Below are 19,809 nucleotides of genomic sequence, written 5' to 3' on the forward strand. Positions count from 1 at the left end.
GGACGTGAATCTGAGTGAACTCCGGGAGTTGGTGATGGACAGGGAGGCCTGGCATGCTGCAATTCATGGGGTGGCAGAGTCGGACACGACTGAGCGACTGAACTGAACACACTTATACCTTCTTAAAGATCCTTGAATATGCTGTCACCTTTTAAAAGTCAAATTGCAAAGTTTTGCTGTTCACCGTTGCAATCTATTTTGGTGTGTGATGTAGGGTAGGTATCTTCTCCCCAACAGAAATAATCAAGTACACCAGTACCATATACTGAATCACTTCCCTAGTATTTACAAATGCTACTTGTGTTTCTAGGCTTTTTTTTCCCTTTCCTTCCATTAGTCTATATCTGAAACAAATACCATCATGTCTTAACCATGAAAGCTACAGATTATGTCTTGGTATCGGACAAAATGAATTCTCTTTCACCTTTCTGCAATTTTACTTGGAATGACACTGAATTTATAAATAAATAGAGGAAAACTGGTATTTCTGATACTGTATCTTCTATTCATAAATAGAAATATATTTTCTTATAATTGAATATTATATGGGTCTTATAATTTTTTCCATTAAGATCCCACATATGCTTTTATTTTTTCCTAGGTATTTTGTAGTTTGTGTTGCCATTTTAAAGGGTGTCTTTTTTAAATTCAGATTTTGCTTGTTGCTGGCATATAGTAATACATTGGTTTTTATATACAATTGAGCCTTGAACGAGAAGATTAGAGATGCTGACCCTCCACACATTTGAAAATTCACATGTACCTTTACAGTTAGCCCTCTATATCACAGTTCTACATTTGAAGATTCAATCATGAATGGGGTAGTACATAGTTTCTGGGGGGGAAAAAACACACACACACAGAAGTAGACAGGCACAGTTAAATTGTCAACTGTATTAACTTAAAAAAAAAATCAACTTTATTGAGGCATAGCTTACATACAATAAAATGCACAAGATGTTAAATATGTAATTCAGTGAGTCCTGATAAATACATACCTCCATATAATCACCATCCCTGTCAAGATACAGAATATTTTCACTGTCTCAGAAAGTTTCCTTGGATCCCTTCTGAGTCAATATACCCTTCATATTCCTGATTTATATCAAAGTAATTTTCACCTGTTACATAAATTCAGAAAGTCGTAAGCATGCCGCAGGTACACTTCTATTTTTTTTAACAAAGACCATTTACTCAAATTAATAAGTTTCCTTATATTCCTAATATTCCAAGAAGTTTTGTCAAGGATAAGTACTGAATTTTATCATATGCTTTCCTTCACCCATTGAGATTATCATAGAGCTTTTTCCTCTTTTGATGTGTTAATGTGATGAAGTTCATTTACAGGTTTTCTAATGTTTAATCATTTTTACGTTTTGAGACAAACCCTAATTAATCACAGTGGCTTTTTTGTTATAAGCAAATACTAACATTTTATCTAAAATTTCATTGCTGTGCTTATTATTGAGGTATAGCCTGTATGTTTCCCTTCTGATACGACATCTGTCCTGACGGCTGGTGGTACTAAAATTACAGTAGCCCAGCAAAATGATTTTTTCTCATATATTTATTCACTGCATCTCTTCTCCTATCAGGACCAGACCACATAACATTTTACATGACACTGGAATTACTGGCTCTTCGTAAGTTTTGTAGAACTTGTCCATCTGGGATTTTCACTTGGGGTTTGGATTTTTTGAAATTTTTATTTAATTTCATTTCTTTGTATTTTCTAACTATGAATTAAGATTTTAAAATTATAATCAAGTTTCATATCCTTAAGCCACTTTTGGTAGTTTATTTTGCTGCTGCTGCTGCTGCTAACTTGCTTCAGGCATGTCCGACTCTGTGCGACCCCATAGACGGCAGCCCACCAGGCTCCCCCGTCCCTGGGATTCTCCAGGCAAGAACACTGGAGTGGGCTGCCATTTCCTTCTCGGAAAAAGAAGGCACATATATATTAGAAATGAAAAAGGGATAGGACTGCAGACAAACTGAGGTTTCAGAACTGAGATACATGAACAGCTTTTGCCTTTCGATTGGAAAACAGGTTGAATGGAAATTTATTTTGCTAGAGATTTCCATTCAACCTGTTTTCCAATCGAAAGGCAAAAGCTGTTCACGCGTCTCAGTTCTGAAACCTCAGTTTGTCCGCAGTCCTACCCATTTCATTTCTAATATATTTGTGCCTCTTTTTCTCCTCTGTCAATCTTGGCTAACTTAGTCTTTTCAACTTAGCACCTTAAGTTTAGTCATTTCAATTATATTTTCCCCCATTAATATCCCTCAACTTTATTTCCTTTTGCTAACACATTACATTGTATAGTTAATGCATTTATTTTTCTTTACTAAACATTCTTAATTCTTCAATAAACACTTGAAATTCTAAATTTCCCAGGTAGGCAAATGAGCTTTTGTTGTCTCCCAGTTTTGATGACTAGCATTTTCATCACCCTAAACATTTCTCATTGTTTTCCAGCATCCACTATGGATTTGGGAGCTGGCACTGTCCTCCTGCTGTTTCTGACTTAACCGTGCTAGGGTCCCAGAACATGACTCGCAGGGTGAGAATTCTTAGCCATTTGTCAACATTTGCTTTGAGGTTTGATACATAACTAAGTTTTAAAAATTCCACAGGTATCAGAAAAGAATATATTGTCTGTAACTGTTGCATGCTTGCTAACTGCACATTTCCAATCCTGTATAACCTTATTTTTTATCTATCTTTTCTTAAATCATTGTGACGTATACTAGAATCTCCTAGTACGATTATTACACATTTGTTTGTTTATCCTTGTAACTCTGCCAATGTTACCGTATAGATCGCTACAGACCGTCCCTATCACACCCACCTTGCCCTGCACCCAAATTCTTAAGTACTCTGAAGCTGCTCAGTCACGTCCGACTCTTTGTGACCCCATGGACGGTAGCCTACCAGGCTCCTCCGTCCATGGGATTTTCCAGGCAAGAATACTGGAGTGGGTTGCCATTTCCTTCTCCAGGAGATCTTCCCAACCCAGGGATTGAACCTGGGTCTCCCGCATTGTAAGCAGCCGCTTTTACCGTCTAAGCCACCAGGGAAGCCATCAAATTCTAGGATGACATAATTTTAAAGTAAAGAAATGCAAAAAGTTGTGCTAGGCATAATCCCCATTCGAGCTGCTGTAACAGAATTCTGTAGACTGGGTGCCTTATTAAACAGTGGAAACCTCTATTTCTTACAATTCTGGAGGCTGGGAATTCCAAGTTCAAGTTCAAGGTGCCATCAGATTTGGTGTATGGTACGGGCTCGCTTCCTACTTCATAGACAGCTGTCTTTTTCCTGTAACCTCATACAGCAGAAGGGGGCAAGGGAATTCCCTGGGGTCTCTCTTAAAAGGGCATTAATCCCATTAAGGAGGGCTCCACTCTCATGATCTAATCACTTCCCAAAGGCCCCATCCCCAGATAACATCACACTGGGAATTAGATTTCCACTTAATGCCTAGCACAATTTTTTGCATTTCTTTACTTTAAAACTACATCATCCTAGTTTAAGAGGCATTTAATTAAACTTTTTTAAGTTTTCATTCTCCTTTAACCAGTAAGCTTAATGTGAACTTATGTACTGGTTTATGGACATACTGAAGCTAACTTTCTATCATCTTATTTTGTTTTCTAATTCCTAAGCAGTTTCTTCGATTCTTTTTCCCCTTTCCTGGCTTCTGCTTGATTGATCACTACTCATCATTTCAACCCCTTCATCCCCGCTGATTCGGAGTTACACATTCTATTCCAATTCTTTCAGGAGGCACTCCTTAAATTTTTAATGGAAAACTTTAATCAGTGGTTGTAGGTGAAGACAGCAAACAAAAACCAAAATAACACACAAATAAAGGAATTTAAAAAGAAAAGACTCTCATGAGGATAGGGTGAAGAGTAAGAAGAAAAGCAAAATTTTGTAACTGGAAAATGGATGGACGAGTAATAACTGTGAACAGATTTCAAAAATTACTACTAACTCTAAGCTACCTGTGGAGAACCATTCTATTTACACAGCAGAATTCTCAAAAGGTTAAGTTGTGGACACTACCAGGCATAGCAGGAGCTGAGGACCGTGAGGGGGAAGGAGATAAAAGAGACAGGATTGAGTGAGGATATCTGAGAAGCAATTACCACCTACTTAGATCCGCTCCCCCGCTGGGTAACTAACTGCCCCTTTCCCTCTGCAGAAGACTAAACCTTTATTCTTGGCAGAGAAGAAATCAGTCTACCTGGACTGGGGAACGGTCTGGGTCCTGTTAGAAGAGATGGAGTAAATGAACACAAGGCATGCTAAATGCAGACACTCCCCAGCCCTTTCCTTCACTGAGTTCTGGTTCCCAAAAATACTAGAAGCCAGACCTTTACCCATTTCGTCAGAACACGACTCCTCTCTGGGGTACCTAACCAACCTAGGAGGAAAAATATACAGACATTGAAATCAAGACTTTACCTACAAACAGTCCACTCAGATTATTCTTCAATGAAACTGAAAGGAGACATGCCTCACCCAAATGCATAGTTTCCAATCAGCTTTTCAGACCCCTACTTTCTTAATTAAGGATTACTTGGATTATTTGAGGAAAAATGAAGCAAAAACAGAAAAACGCAGCTTTAAGAAGTTTATATAGAGAAAGAAAACACTGTCAAAATCATCACTACACTCAGAGAAACAAGAGACTATAGCAACCCTGACCAAGAGCGCATGTTTTACAGAGGAAACAAGCTTTACAAAGGGAACCATTCAAACAGTAAAAGAAGAGCTCTTGGACTGCCCAATGTTCAAACATCAGAGATGACAATGGAAGGAGGGGGAATTATCAAAGAAATCAAGAAATATCTCCTGAACTGAAAGATGGGAGCTTCCTGATTGAAAAGGTCCATCAAGACCCCAGGCCAATGGATCAAACATGCCCACATAAAGGCTGGTGGCTGTAAAACTTCTGAATGCTGAGAACACAAACGAAGAGCCAAAAGTTCCCAGATATAAATTTTTTAAAAGGTCATATAGAAAAGAATCAGAATGGATTTGATTTTCGGAACAGTAAACTAAGTGAAGCCAACAGAGCAATGCTCTCGTAATTCTGAAACACAATTATTTTCAACCAAGAATTTTATTAGCCACCCAGGATTGAATAAGGGTATTTTCAGACATACAATATCTCCAAATATTTTCCACATACATTCTCTCTCAAGGAAAGTCCTGAAGGGAAGGATACGTTTTATAGAAAGAAGGGAGAGCAAAAGAATAAGAAATCTAGCAAAGGAGAAAGGCTAAGGAACCCCATGAGAGCGGAGGGGGATCCCAGGACAACTGCTGCATCCCAGTGTCGGCAAGCAGTGCAGAGTGGAACGGGTTCAAACAACATGCAGCAAGAATGATACCAGGCTTCTCTCCAAAGTGGACAGACATTGTAAAAGTCAATGGAAGCATGACTGCCACTGATGAGACCCACTAAATGTTGAGAATGAATGTGACAATAAATAACCACCGGGTCTCTTTTAACTAACATCCAGATTTCTGATCCTATAGATTAGAATGCAAAGGAAAAAAACCTGCCGGTTAAGAGGAACTCTCATACGTTCAGACATGTTTATATACATATGGAATTTTAGACCCAGTGCCGCTCAACAAAAATAGCATGCAAACCACATATGTATTTGTAAACCTTCTATCAGCTACATTTTTTTTTTAAAGTAAAAATAGTTGAAAGTAATCATAGTTAAAAGTCATCCGCCAACAGTCGGACTCAACTGAGTGACTGAACTGAACTGAATCATTTTAATAATGCAATCAGTTCAGTCTAGTCACTCAGTCGTGTCCGACTCTTTGCGACCCCATGGACTGCAGCATGTACTAATTTATCCTACCATATCTAAAAAGGGTTTTCCCAGGTGGTTCAGTGGTAAAGAACCCGCCTGCCCATGCCGGAAACATAGAGATAAGGGTTCGATCCCTGGGTTGGGAAGATTCCTTATAGTAGGAAATGGCAACCCACTCCAATAAGCTTGCCTGGAGAATTCCATGGACAGAGGGGCCAGGCGGGCTGCAATCCACGGGATCACAAACGGTTGGACATGACTCACCATACACACAAGCATCTAAAATATTATCTCAGTGTGTAATCAGTATTAAAGATGAAAATACTTTATTTACAGTAATTTTTTTTTTTTTTTACTGAAGTATTATAAATCCAGTGTGTTTTATACATGCAGCCCATCTCAGTTTGGACTAGCAACATTTCAGGTGTTCAAGTGCCACACACAGCTCGTGGCTATCTACTGAACACAGCAGCTCTAGAAAGATACAGAACTGGATAGTAGGAGGTAAGAGATCTGAGGGAGAGTTACTTTTCATCACTTACTATTTTGTTCCTTTTGAATCTGGCATCATGTGCTCTTATTATTCAAAAAATGAATAAAATACATTTCCTAAAATATACTATAAATGTAGATATCCTCTGACCTACTTCTAGAAATCTCTTCTATGGATGTATATAATGATGCAGAAACAGTTATTTGTTGCAGCACTATTTTTAACACAAGACTGGAAATAAACGTCCATCAACAGAGGACTGATGAAATATATTATAGACACACATACAAAAAAATACTGTGCAACCAAAAGAAAGCTAAAAAGTACTTATTACATTCTGACAAGGAATAACCTACAGGATGCATTATTAAGCAAAATACAAGACCATTTTTTGTACTAAAAGGTAATGCATAGACAAAGTTGCTCATATATGCGTAACACTTTCAGAACAACACAAGAAAACCTCATAATGCTACTTGCCTTTAGAAAGGCAACTGAGTAAGGCGTAGCAAGAGACTTTAGAGTGTGTATCTTCTGAATTTCAAGTTTGAATACAATAATGTATTACCTACTTAAAAAGCCCACTATTCATAAAAACCCCCCAAAACCCAGTATTCTACATCTATAACTAGTGTCTGCTTTTTATTTACCATGTTTGGCATTCATGGGATACTTAAGCCCATCTACAAAGACTAGTGTTTTTCTAGTTTTTCCATAGAGAAGCTTGAAGCTTGTTTTTCTCAGAGTCCATAGAAGTTTCAATGTTATTGGAACAGATGTATATATATATGTGTGCATTTTAGTATACAGTTTCCAGAATTTTATCTCCTTTTCCCAAATGGCCATAGAACCCCAGCCCAAGCTACTGGATTATTTATCTAATAAATTCCCCAAGGCTTTTCCTTGACACTAACTGATTTTCTAAGCTTCTGATACCTGGAGACTTTTTTCTCCTTTGCTTCCCTCTCTAGATCAGCTATATATATATAGCTGATAAAAAAAGTTGTGCATTTTATTCAATATTTGAAGGAAAAGGAAAGGGCCTAATCTGTGTCTCTTTGTATGATTTTAAGAAATCTAGATAAAGGGAGTATACAGTCAATGATGGCAAACACTGAAGCAGTATGATAATGGATGAAGACTGCTAAACTGGGCAGTTCAGAATTCAGTGATGACTTTTTTAAGGACAGCAGGAAGGCGATATGGAAATGGCTGACAAAAAAACCACGAAATTCAAGTGTCGAACAAAGAAAGTCATTCAGTGCTGAAAGTAACCGTGGATGTCAAACATCTTCAAATTGCAAATATGAAATATCCCCCAAATATCTATATATTTATTTCAAAAGAAAATCAAGTTAGACATTTCAACATAAAATACGTGAAATGTGATGGTGCTGCCTCAAAAAGAACACCTAAGTTCCTGCTGAAATAATAAAAAATCACTATGAGATTTTTGGCAATCCACATTCAAACATGTATCACACAGGATAGGGAAAAAAGCAAGATGTATTAATGACCTGGATTTTTACAACTGTTTTAGTCAAAGAAACCAGGACAATAGAAAGCATTAATGAACACACACACACATAAACGCCAGTTTAAAAAAACATTTCTCAATTCTCACTGTAACTGTCTTATTCCCAAAGTTGTACACTAGTAAGGAAAGGCACTGCCAACTGGAAACCCAAGTTGGCCCCATGGAAAGCCTTTTAAAAGGTAATGTGCCTTTTAAATAAAAGCAAAGAGAAACATCCATGTGTTCAGTTTTACGGAGTGTTAAAACGTAATGTCAGAGCTTGAATTTAACCCTAAAAAGCAGGTCACTAGTTGAGAGAAAATCCACGTTAACGGAGGACTGCTGAGCAGAGTCTATCTGTTCCTCAGTTCAGCTACTTTCCTTTCACTTTTAATGAGTTGTGTGGAATCCATAGGCCTATATTCAGCTTATAAACATAAAATTACATACTCGTTTATCATCCCCAGATTGTAAAAAAGGATGCAATTATTGAGACTACACAAGCCCAGACTCAAATCAGCATAAATATTCAGTACTCCAACTTCTCTTCAAATTCCCAGAGTCTGTATTGACCTTCTGCTGAAGCAACAACTTACGCCCACATCAACAGGGTGCAAGTCCTCAGAGTGTAAAAGTCCAACTAAAACAAAAACTAGAGGATGCCCAACAGAACTTTCTTTAAAATTAACTAAAATTAAATTCAATATTCATTTCCTGTTACAGTAGCCATACTTCAAGTGCTAAATAGTCACATGTAGCTGCCGTCTATGGGGTCGCACAGAGTGGGACACGACTGAAGAGACTTAGCAGCAGCAGCAGCTGGTGTATACTATGTTGAATGGTGTGGGTCTACACCAAAGATCCTTCTCTACAATCTATTATTCCTCTAGAGCTTCAAAGCCTGCCTGGGGGTAAAAGAATGACAGGGAAACTGCACAGGCAGGACTTCAGTAACTGCCACTTGGCTCACATTCTGAGATTCTGCATAATGTTGCTGTTGCTGGCAGGAGCCTTCCTTCTGGTTGCTGCTGAGTGTACATAGGTCCGTGTGAGGTTTAAAAAGTGGTTTAGAGCAAAAATGACCAAGGCACAACCCTCAGGCCAAAGCAGGACCCTCCTGATACTTAAAACATTACACAAAAAGTTTAACTGGCCAGCTTACCTGAACTACAGCCTAACCACCTGTCTATAAAGTAAAACATGGTCTAAACAAGGAAGATTTGCATTCATTGCCATAGATAGAGCAACTCTAGTCAACAAAAAAGTTTCCATAGTTCATTCAAATCAAGGGAGAAAGCCCATGTGCTCAGCTTCCACTGTACCATTTATCAGGAGTTTATTCTGTGAACTTTGAACACCAGATTCACCACCCCACATTTTGTAATGAAGGGTGTGATTAAAACGGAGCACTTCTTTTAATATTTACAAATCCGTAACCATTATCTCTTTATAGAATTTTTGGAAAAAGCTGAAGTAACATATGCAAATGTACTTTATCTTAAACAGGCAAACTACAAGATCACAGATTTACTACAGTACGTCCTCAGATGGAGTTTCTGAATTCAAAGACTCAAGGTAATAAATTTGATGAACTTGCAGTGGCTCCTCGCAGTTATTCTTCCTTACTAGCTGAATACTTTAAACCTGAAGCTAGGCCTACCCCCTCCAAGAGAAGAGAGGTGGTGGGAAAGGGCACTACAGACTGTTTAAGGAAATGCAGGTTTTCAGATGCAAACTGGACATGGGTACTGAACAGATCAAAACTAAAGTCTGCACTCACATTCCATTGTTCCAAAGTGATCCCAAGATTTTGAAAAATTACAGAACTATCTGGAAGAGTTAGTGACAATTTCATAGTAAAATTTTAATGAGAATGAATCACTTTAGGATTTGTTTTCTTAAAAGCACAAACCTAAAGACAGATCTAAATGACCAGGTATCTGTTCTCTATCAGTGTGGCTCACTTATTATCCAAAAGAAACCCGTACACTCTAGAATGTATGGCAAGTGTGTTAGTGACAATCACCTTAACTACCTTAATATTTCTGGCTAACTAGCCAAACCAGAGGCAGGGTCCAAACCCATCTGACTTGGCAAAATTACATTCTTTCTACATGAAACTACTGAAATTGAAACTCAGAGCTATCCTTGAGATGCGTACCTATAATCAGTATTGAAGTATGTCCTAATTGAACAGATCACAATTATACCAATCTGGAGAAATGATCAAAATTAAATCAGAGATAAGCAATAAGCCTCAAACTGCATTTTTAAACAAAAAGGGCTGGATTACTTTTGTACCACTAGTTTTTTTTAAAGTCCCCCTTTTTTTTCCCAAATAGCTAAGGCTATAATTACAAGGTCACCAATTAATATTAATATTTGATGGAGTAGATGGTTTAGAAAGTACAACCTGGAGATAGGAAAGAGGAAGATCCAAAAAAGTTATCAAGGCTAATATTGAACAGAAGTCACTTATAAGAGGCATGAAATCCTCAATAGACAGACCAGCCAACTGTCCACACTGGTTCTAGAAATCACTAGCATACTTACTTTATCTTAAAACCCAAGTGAACAATTGTACATGACATCCCTGCAGATTGACAAACAGAATGACTTCCTCTGAAGAACAGGTATGGGTGCTATACCATTCACATCACCTTTCTTTACTACTGGCCTAGCAGGAAAGATTTTTCAGTCTGGAATCAAGGCCCCCAGAAAGGCAAAACTAAAGAAAAGGAGCTTGGTCACGGTAGGTACTGTGGATCTTTCATGAAATAAATCATTAGAATCACGTTCTACTCCTTTAAGAACATGTGTTAATCATCCTGAATGACGATCTAAAGTATATTATGTCGATTACCACGCTCTTTAAATAGATTTTCCCAAATATGATTTAAGCTAATTGATGAACATTCATTACTATGCTTTCAGGTCTGGTCCTGCACTGAATGGTTCCAGACATGCTAGTTAGGCTCTGAGTATTTGTTTCTGTGTCTTGCAGATTATCTCCATTATCCTCACCAAGCTGCAATCTGTTTTATCTTACAATGGACAGTAGGCTAACAGTTCCCCATCCTCCTAGTCCACTCCCCATTAGCCTGGCCTCAACCTCCCACATTACCCACAATCTATTTGTCTCTAATCTTCTGTGGGTTAGAAGTAAGATAACTTTGCTTGTTAGAAACATACGAAATAAATGCCAACGGGATCTAATTAAGGGCAGCGATAACGCTCCCGTGACTAGGGCTATAAGCTATGGACTCGGGGCAATCTGGCTACCCTTGGCCTTTCTGCTTAGTGTGTTTCTCATATGTATGTTATCATAGGTCAAGGAGAAGAGGGTAGGAGAGTTGTCTGAATTAGAAAGAAAACAAGTGAAAACTACAACCAGAAGAGAACAAAAGAGATACCTGAGAAGACCCTTATGTCTTCTCAGCCACTGTTTTAGATACCTTCATACCCTCATCACAATCATTTACTCTTTCTAATAACCTTAAGAAGTAGGTGCTATCAGCTCCATTTTCAGTCAGAAAACCAAATCCCAGGAGTTAAAAGTAATTTGTCCAAAAAACTGAGAAACTGACTGTAAGCCTTGGTCTCTCTGACTCCAACACCCAGGGCCTTTCCACTACACAAGATTACAGCCCAATCCTTAGTCTTGGTTGGGTAACTGTTCTTATACTTTATTTCTGGTTCTTTCATTGGAACCTGACCAGTTCAGGTTTGCTTTCTTTCCCTAACCATTTTCTATCAAGTGAAGCAAAAGTCGCTCAGTTGTGTCCGACTCTTTGCAACCCCACATGGAATTCTCCAGGTCAGAACGCTGGAGTGGGAAGCCTTTCCTTCTCCAGGAGATGTTCCCGACCCAGGAATCAAACCAAGGTCTCCAGCATCGTAGGCGGATTCTTTACCAACTGTGCTATCAGAGAAGATATAAATGGCAGTGGAAAATCAAACCAAGGCCAAATGAGGCTAGCTCTTCAAGTGTTCACCTGCTCAGCAACAAATACTCATGTCTGAAAGACTGGTCATACCTTCAATTTGTAGAGACTGTGCAAAACTGGTGACAAGTTCCCTCTTTCCAAAAAAAATACATGAGCTGTTCCCAGAGACGATGAGAGTGAACATGTGACCCCTTCCCCAGTGCTGTGCTCTATGCTCAAAAGAAAGCGGTGCAAGCATACTTCAGGAAGTGGCTCAGTCCTGTATTACAATCTCCCTTAATTTGTATCAATACATGAACATGATTTTCTAAACACTGGAGAACAGGGCAAGGAGACATGAAGACTTCCCACTTTTCGAATTCCATTAAGAAACAGGGTATACTTGTTCCCTGTTACTTTATTGCCTAGTTCAAGGCTTGACACACAGCAACACATCATTTTACTGTTTAATAAATGAGTAAATGTTATCTGTTCAATAAATACAAGTTACGTGTTAAATAAATGCATATCCTTCCTGGACTGGTTTTGAAATCTTTTTGTTTCACATTTTCTGACATACCTTTGTGATACTTACTGGAAAACATCTACAGATAAAAATGGCTCCTCTACTCCCATCAAAAGACATGCCCCTCTCCAGCCTCTAAAAATGACTCTTGTCCCAAGAATATGAATAAGGCTCCATCTGCCAGACTGCACTAAATACAGATTTTATATGCATTACAGAAACACCTGTATAAAAAAGCTGCTACAAGAAAGGAGGCCTCAGAAGTCCTAAAGTACAAAACCAAACAAGAATAAGGAGTGCTTTTGGACTTTTTATAAAAGCCAAAGTTGAAAATATCTGCAAAATAACTATTCAATAGATCTTTGATCAGCAGGTTATGCAGCTGAACTATTCTGTCACTCAGATTTTCCCTCAGCGTGAAGTAACAAGATGTCAGCAACACGTTTGAGGTATTTACAGTATGAAAATGAAAAGGAGACCTTTTGCCATCTTGAAGTAGAAACAACCTTTGTTCTTACTAAAGAGAATTTCTGCTGAAATATACAAAACTATCCCCAAATTCCTACATAAGAGTTAAAGCACATACCAAGCCTGACAAGCCACAAACAACAGGAAATTACTCTGCACAGTTTCTTGCAAACTATTATTTCATGAACCTTACAGATGTGTGTGTAGAGGTTTGACCATTTATGACTTTAAAAAGCCAAACTTTGCTGAACATTTACAATGTGAAATCACTTTAGAAGGTATAGCTACAAAGTATAAAAACCAAGTTCTAACAGCAATTTCATACTAAAAAAAACCCAGAATGGATGTTTCCAAACACCTTACATTAATTAAAATAGACCAATGAACTACTTCAAACTCAACTTTAACATTAAGGGTTTAAGTGGGCACTCATCTTAGAAATGCCAATAGATTTGAACTATTCTTATTTACTACAACAACTAATTTTACAGCAGGAAAAAAACTTAAGAAACTTTAAAAATAAAATCAGTGTTGGTCTCTGACTTTGATATAAATGTTTGCTAAATGAACTTCTGGTGGAGAAAATTCTATCAATATCCTGTATGGTATTTTTTTTAAGGCAAATGAAAAAAACATTTTCAAACTATGACACATTTATGAAGACCATTTTACATTATTTCTTTCATCTCTGTGAATATTTGCTTCATTTACTTGTTCACAACTTACCAAATTTAACTATTTACCTTACACATTCCCTAACCCTAACTTTTTTAAGGGATCAAAACTAAAACAACTTATTATCAAAATAATAGAAAGTGTATTATCTATTAGTCTCAAGGAAAGCATCCTTAACAATCAGTGGTGAAGGTTCAATTCATATGAAATCAAAAGAAAAGATGGAATTTTTGAAAAGATGCAATTACTCCAAGCAAGTTCGCGAGATCACTTATTTATTCACAACAAATTCAGCTGTGTCGTGTTAAAAGTTTAAAACACCACAATTTAGGATACCCCAAACTGTAACAAACATGACAAGACTGATGGAAAAATGCTACCTCATTTTCGTTTTACCTGGAAATGTTTCTTTTTAAATAAAGGGTTAGTTGACAACAAACCGGCAGTATTTAGCTTTTTCAAGGGTCAAGAGGAAGGAATAACAAAACCAACCTAACTACTGTTTTTTCTTTTGTTCAGGATCAAAAGGAAACCATTAACTACGAAAGGATTAAGTAAGTAGAAGACAAAAGTACTCAATCCAAGGGCAGTATTCCCCAGGAGAGAAGAAAACAATTAAAGAGGCAGGATTTGAAAACCAAGTTTGAAATACGTGAAATCAATTAGCGTGCTCTCTAAAGGCGTGTGATTAAAAAAAAAAAAACTAATAGGCTCCACTCACAAGAGCAACTTTCACAAGCTAGTAGAGAAGTTATGTGGACGGAGTACCAGCCGTGTGCGTGTTTGTGTGAGAGCACACGCTCGCGATTCTGAACCCCGAGACCAGAATGGTTAACAAAGGTTACAGCACCAGAGGAGGGGGGGAAAAAAGTGGAAGCAAAGTCTCGCATGCTCCTAACTCGGGCTTCCCAACAAGTCCCCGAAACCAGAGCTCCGTCCCTGCGGGATTTGAAAATCACCACCACAAACTACCGAGGGTGACCGCCACGGAGGAGGAGGGGACGGGCCGGGCCACACAGCCGGCCCCCGCCCCGGGCCGCGCGCGCGGGCGGGCGGGCGAGCGGGCGGGTGGCTCCAGCGCCGACCCCGTCCCCCCGGCCGCCCCGCCCGCGCTCCCGCAACCCGCGAGCGGCCCGGCGCCTCGCCACACCCCGGCCCCCCGGCCCCCCCGGCCGGGCCAGGTGACGCGGCCGGTCCGCCTCACCGACCCCGAGCCCCACAGAGACACACCCCGGCCCCGAGGCCCCGCCGGGCGCCGCGGCGTTACCTGGACCGAGGCTCCGGGTCCCGCCCCGTCAAGAGCCCGGGGGGGTCCGGGACCTTTGTTCCTTCCTCTTCCGAAGGGGATGGAGGGGCCGGGAGGGGAGAGGGGAATGGGCCGACTGGAGGCGGAACTGAAAACACTCTGGCGGCCGCCCCGCCCCCCCAGCCGGAGCCCGGCCGGCGGCCCGGCGCGCGGGGAGGGGACGGGAGAGGGGGGCGGCGCGGGCCCGGCCGCCGCCCGCGGGGAGGACGGGGTGGGGACGCGCGTCCCGCCGCCGCCCCCGCCGCCGCCCCCGCCGCCCCTCCTCCCCTCGGGCGCGCGCCCGCCCGCCTCGCCCCCACCCGGGCGGCCCCCGACGGCCGAGCCGTCCTCCCCCGCCGCGCCCGCCGGCCCCACCTCCGCTTCCGCCCTGCGCCCTCCGCCGCCGGCCACAGCGGCGCGGCGCACCCACCTCCGGGCGGCTCGCTCGGCGCTCGCTGGCTGGTGGCTGGGAGCTGCTCCTCCGCCGCCGCCGCCGCCGCCGCCGCGGCCGCGCGGTAGCCCCGCCTCCCACCCCGGGCCGCGAGCCCCGCCGATTCGCCGGCGCAGCCCCGGGGGGCTGGCACCCTGCCGCCCTCTGATTGGTGTCCCCGGACGCCCGTTAGGGGCGCGAGGTACGCTGGCCGAGCGCGCGGCCTTGGGGGCGCGCGCGGGAGACCCTGGGAGCGAAGAAAGGGAAGGGGTTAGGCCTGAGCGCCCGTGTTAGGGCCAGGGCGCGAGCTGTGGGCTCTGAGAGGCGCGGGCCGCTACCTCTCCCCACCTCCTTTCCCTCCGGCCTCCCCGCCCTCCCGGCCGGACCGGCGGCGCACGCAGCCAATCAGCGCTCTGGGTGCTCGGGGTGTGAGCCGCGCGTCGGGGGCCTCGAATCGGAAGGGAGACGTCGCTCGCTGATTGGTCCCGCCTCCCCCGTAGAGCGTGAGGCAAGGCGCGGCCGGGCGGGCGGCGGAGGACTTAGGCGGGGTGGGATGCCCGCGGTTTCGGTTGGCTTCGTCTCTCGCGCGCTCGCACGGGAAACTCTGGGAAAGGGAGTCGGGGGCGGGGAGGGGAGGCGCGTAACCTGCCGTGAGGGCGACCACCCTTCCGTCCTGATCTTGGCCCTGGTCCTCCGTCCCCGTCTTTGGCCGGCACCACTGGGTGGGGCCTGTCGGAGGCCGCCGCCCGGCCCACCTACTCTGTAGTCAAGCCGGGAGTGGAGGCGTACTTATCCTCGGGGTGGGAGGCCCCGACGGTGGGCGAGCTAAGGGGCCGCAGAGGGGTGTGCCGAAGCCTGCGTCCCGGACCCACGCGCGGGGCGCCTTGTGCGAATGAGTGGGCGCGGCCCTCGTGGTGGTAAACGGGGGCGGGGTCCGAGATGTAAATAAGCCCGGGGCCGAGCTCTTTGCTTGGGCTGTAGGGTCTGGTGGCGGGGCGGGGGGTCACAGGTATTTTTCTTGAACGGGAACTTGGTCCTATCTTCGTGAAAAAATGGTGCTCATCATGCGTGCTCTGAATGCTCCTTGTGAAGTCTAGAACACAAGTGCCTGGCAAGATATCCCTCAACTGCTGAGTTATCTGTTCGGTTCTTCATGTCTGCACTTCTCAGGCACTGTTCTTAGACCCCATCCTCGCACGTCTGCACTACAAAGCCTCTAAGCTGCTAGAAACTTTGGTCGCCTTTTCCTTGCAGACCCAGGGCCTCTGCCTGAAATCTTGAACCCAGCCAATCACATCAAGCGATTATCAAGCATGCACGATGTTAGGCAGAGAACACCATAGAACTTCAAGTTGAGAAGAAATTCGGGTCTCACATAGGTCGTTGGTGGCTTAGACTAGACTTGTAACACGGTTTTGTTGGTTCTTGTCTGGCACTCACATGTACACTGCTTCGTGAATTTAACAGAGGACTCGAGGCAGAGCAGCACTGGCAATACAAATCAGCAAGCAGGAAGTACCAAATGACCGTTACAAATAGAAAGGCTTTCTGAAATGCATTCTTTATTTTCAGAAATGAAGGCTTCTCTTAGGAGGATACCTACTGTTGAACCTAGAGAGATTCAACTCAGATCCTCTGAGTGTTACAGATTTTCCAAATATCCTTTTAAAAAAAAATCTCCATATCTACTATCTCTCTCCTCGAACATGGAAGTACTTTTCTCATCAAAAGTTTGTGATGAAGAGCATGAACCCTGGAGTTGGGCAAATTGTAGTTTTGAATGCAGCTGTGCTTCAAATCAGTGACCTTTTTGGCAAGTAAAATTCTCCTGCAATGATAGCTGCTTAACTATAGTTGTGTGAGGGAGGTGGGAGGAGGGTTCAGGATGGGGAACACATGTACACCCATGGCTGATTCATGTCAATGTATGGCACAAACCACTACAATATTGTAATTAGCCTTCAATTAAATAAATAAATATAGTTGTGTGATGATTAAAGAAAGTAGTAAATATGAAAGTGAATAGCACATGGTTTTGAAGTTCGAAGAAAACCAATAATCGTTATCATTTCTTCTCTTCTGTTGCCTGCAGGCACATAGGTCACGATGAACCCACTCAACAGAAATCTTACCTTCAAAAGTTTACCTCCAGGGTGGCCTCTCCTCTTGTAAATTTAGAGGCAGTTCTACTCACCTCTTTCTAAAAACAGCTTGTGAAGGAGAGCTAGGAAGCCAATTGGTGGAGCTGTTCCACCTCTTAAGACTTCCCTTTCCATTTCCCAGAACCACCAAGGAGGATGTTCTAGGGCAAAGGCTATTTGATGTAGAAGTAGGAAGGCTGTTTATGGTTTGTGGTCCTTCTTCCTACTAACAGACCACCAGTTTTTAAATGAAATAGCCCATAAAAAGCTACCTGGGTCACACAAGTGTTTTCTCCTATGTGACCAGGGTGTGCACTTGGATGTCCCTGTGAGTGAGGACAAATAGAAGCAGATCTGACTGGAATTCCAGAAGAATCTGCTCCCAGTGTGAGAGGTAGGTACTTTGAGTGGCACATTAATTCAATGGATAATATACTTGAGGTCTAAGACCATCTCTCCAAAGTGTCAGACTTTGAATCCCTAACTCTTCCATTTAGGAAGCCTTCCAGGATTTGTATGATCAAGTAAAGGGGAGGAGGGGCAATCTGGCTACCAATGCAGTCCCCAAAAGGCTTAGGAAAGGAGCATGCCTTCTGCCACTCAGCTAGAAATGCATCTGAGCCGAAGTGGATCAAGATAGAAACTGAAGGCAGATGGAGCAGGGATCGCCGTGGCAGCAATCAACTTAGAAATTCATTAGGGCACCTCAAGATCTATCAGTAGGCCCCAATTATATGTTATATTTTAAATCTTATGTTTATATGAATAGACACCTTGTTTAACACTTTATTTTGCATGATACTGAAAAATCAAATCTATTTAAAAGTAGTAAAATGTTCCAGAAAGACACATAAGGAAAATGGTAACAGTGTTTGCTTCTAGAAGGAGAGCCTTGAAGTCATGAGTGGAAAACTTTTATCATTAATTCTTTTGTAGTTTGAGTTTTAAAGAATATGTGTGTGTGTGTGTGTGTGTGTGTGTGTGTGTGTGTGTGTAATCTCCATGTATTGATTTTTCATAAACTAGAACTCACATTCCTCCTCCTTTCTGCTAAATCTGTTAAGTTCTTCCTTGTTACTCCAGCCCAAAAGATATCCCTCACCTATGAATTTTCTCTCATGGTCAGAAAGATTTACATACCATGACTTTGCTTTGATTAATGTCTTGATCTATTAGTTTAGTCTTGAGTAGTTTTTTAACTTCTCATGTGTGTGTTTTGTCTTGCCATTTAGATTGTAAATTCCTGAAGGACAAGGACAGTAAGCATCTTGTTCTCAGTTGTTTCCCCACAATCTGAGATAAAATACCACATAATTGGAGAAATATGAAATACAGCATTTGTATAGCAGAAAAAGGCCGTATGTGTGTCAGAGGTCTGCAAGCATTCTACACAGCTTTGCCCCTTCCAGTTTGTATTTGCCCTCAATAAAACGTTTGAGTATCTTGTGAACATCCAATCTCTATATTTGTTCATCCTCGTGGAACGAAGTTGCGGTATTACATCTCAAAGATTCAGTTATTTGCGACTGAAAGGATACTGATTAATGAGATGACCTGAGTAAAAGTTGTAAAGAACAAAAGTGTGGGGTTATTTTTGTTGTAAATGAAGAAACCCGATACCAACTGCATTTTTCTCTCAGTATGATGAAATTTCATGTTTTAAATGAAGTTATGTTGAAGATGTGTACACCTGCCTCTACAAACACACATTCACATGCTAATTTTTACTAAAAATAAAAAATATGTAATATCTGATAGGAAATGCTGGAGAATAAAGCATAAACAAGAAAAAAGAATTTCAGCAAGTATTTATCAGATATCTCTTATATGCCTATCATAAAAGCATCGGTTCTTCATGGTAGAGAATTCTCATTCCATGGCAAAAATCACTCAAGAAAATAAAACATGCAAGTGGTTTTTTGATTTAGAAAAGAAGAGATTGGAAGAGAAATGACTATGGTTGAAAAATACATTTGGAGAAAACAAGTTATATTTATCATCATTATCCAGGCATCTGATAATATTTCTATCTGTACATTTGAAAGCATAAAGAATCACTGGATAATTTATGGTGAGATAGCTAATCCAATGATTGTTCAAACATTACTTGGAAAATTATAATTCCAGTGAAATGAGCATTCCCATAAAGGCATTTAAATGTTATCTGAGATCTCTGTATTTGAAATAAACTAAACAGGGGCCACTGTCTAAATCCTAGAAGGACAATGGACAAATTATTTAAAGTTCTATTGTGAGAGGGATAATTTGGTAGTCAGTTATCAACAATAGGGCCTTATGCCTTGATTATAATTGTCTGTGTGTGACAATATTGAGTGAGCCAGGCTGCTGCTAGGCAGGATAAATGTATGAAGGTATAATACACTTAGAAAATTTCAAGCTTATTAGCATAATTGTTCTGATGAAGACTGAAGAGCTTACTTAACTGACTGGAGTAGACAATAGATGCATAATCAGTGTCCTAATGATTGAATTAATGAGCCCCCA

General features: G+C 41.6%; 1 protein-coding gene and 1 long non-coding RNA gene across 5 annotated transcripts in view; one reads left to right on the forward strand and one right to left on the reverse strand.

Annotated features, from left to right (window-relative positions):
- The window catches only part of SMAD2 (SMAD family member 2), a 90,780-nt gene extending 75,289 nt beyond the window's left edge, over positions 1-15,491 (reverse strand). For 2 of the 4 annotated variants that reach the window (XM_027525904.1, XM_027525902.1), the window contains exon 1: positions 14,716-14,926. The gene's annotated coding sequence lies outside the window, so the exon portion shown is untranslated. Of the gene's footprint in view, positions 1-14,715; positions 14,927-15,163 lie in introns of those variants that run through there. The other 2 variants (XM_027525905.1, XM_027525903.1) reach the window with 2 other exon arrangements.
- On the forward strand, positions 15,278-18,756 carry LOC113882778. The gene is made up of 2 exons (XR_003508444.1): positions 15,278-15,365; positions 17,612-18,756. It is a non-coding gene; the product is annotated as an uncharacterized LOC113882778 (long non-coding RNA).
- Positions 18,757-19,809: the final 1,053 nt, after the last annotated feature.

The sequence above is a fragment of the Bos indicus x Bos taurus genome, chromosome 24, assembly GCF_003369695.1.
Source record: "Bos indicus x Bos taurus breed Angus x Brahman F1 hybrid chromosome 24, Bos_hybrid_MaternalHap_v2.0, whole genome shotgun sequence".
NCBI lineage: Eukaryota > Metazoa > Chordata > Mammalia > Artiodactyla > Bovidae > Bos > Bos indicus x Bos taurus.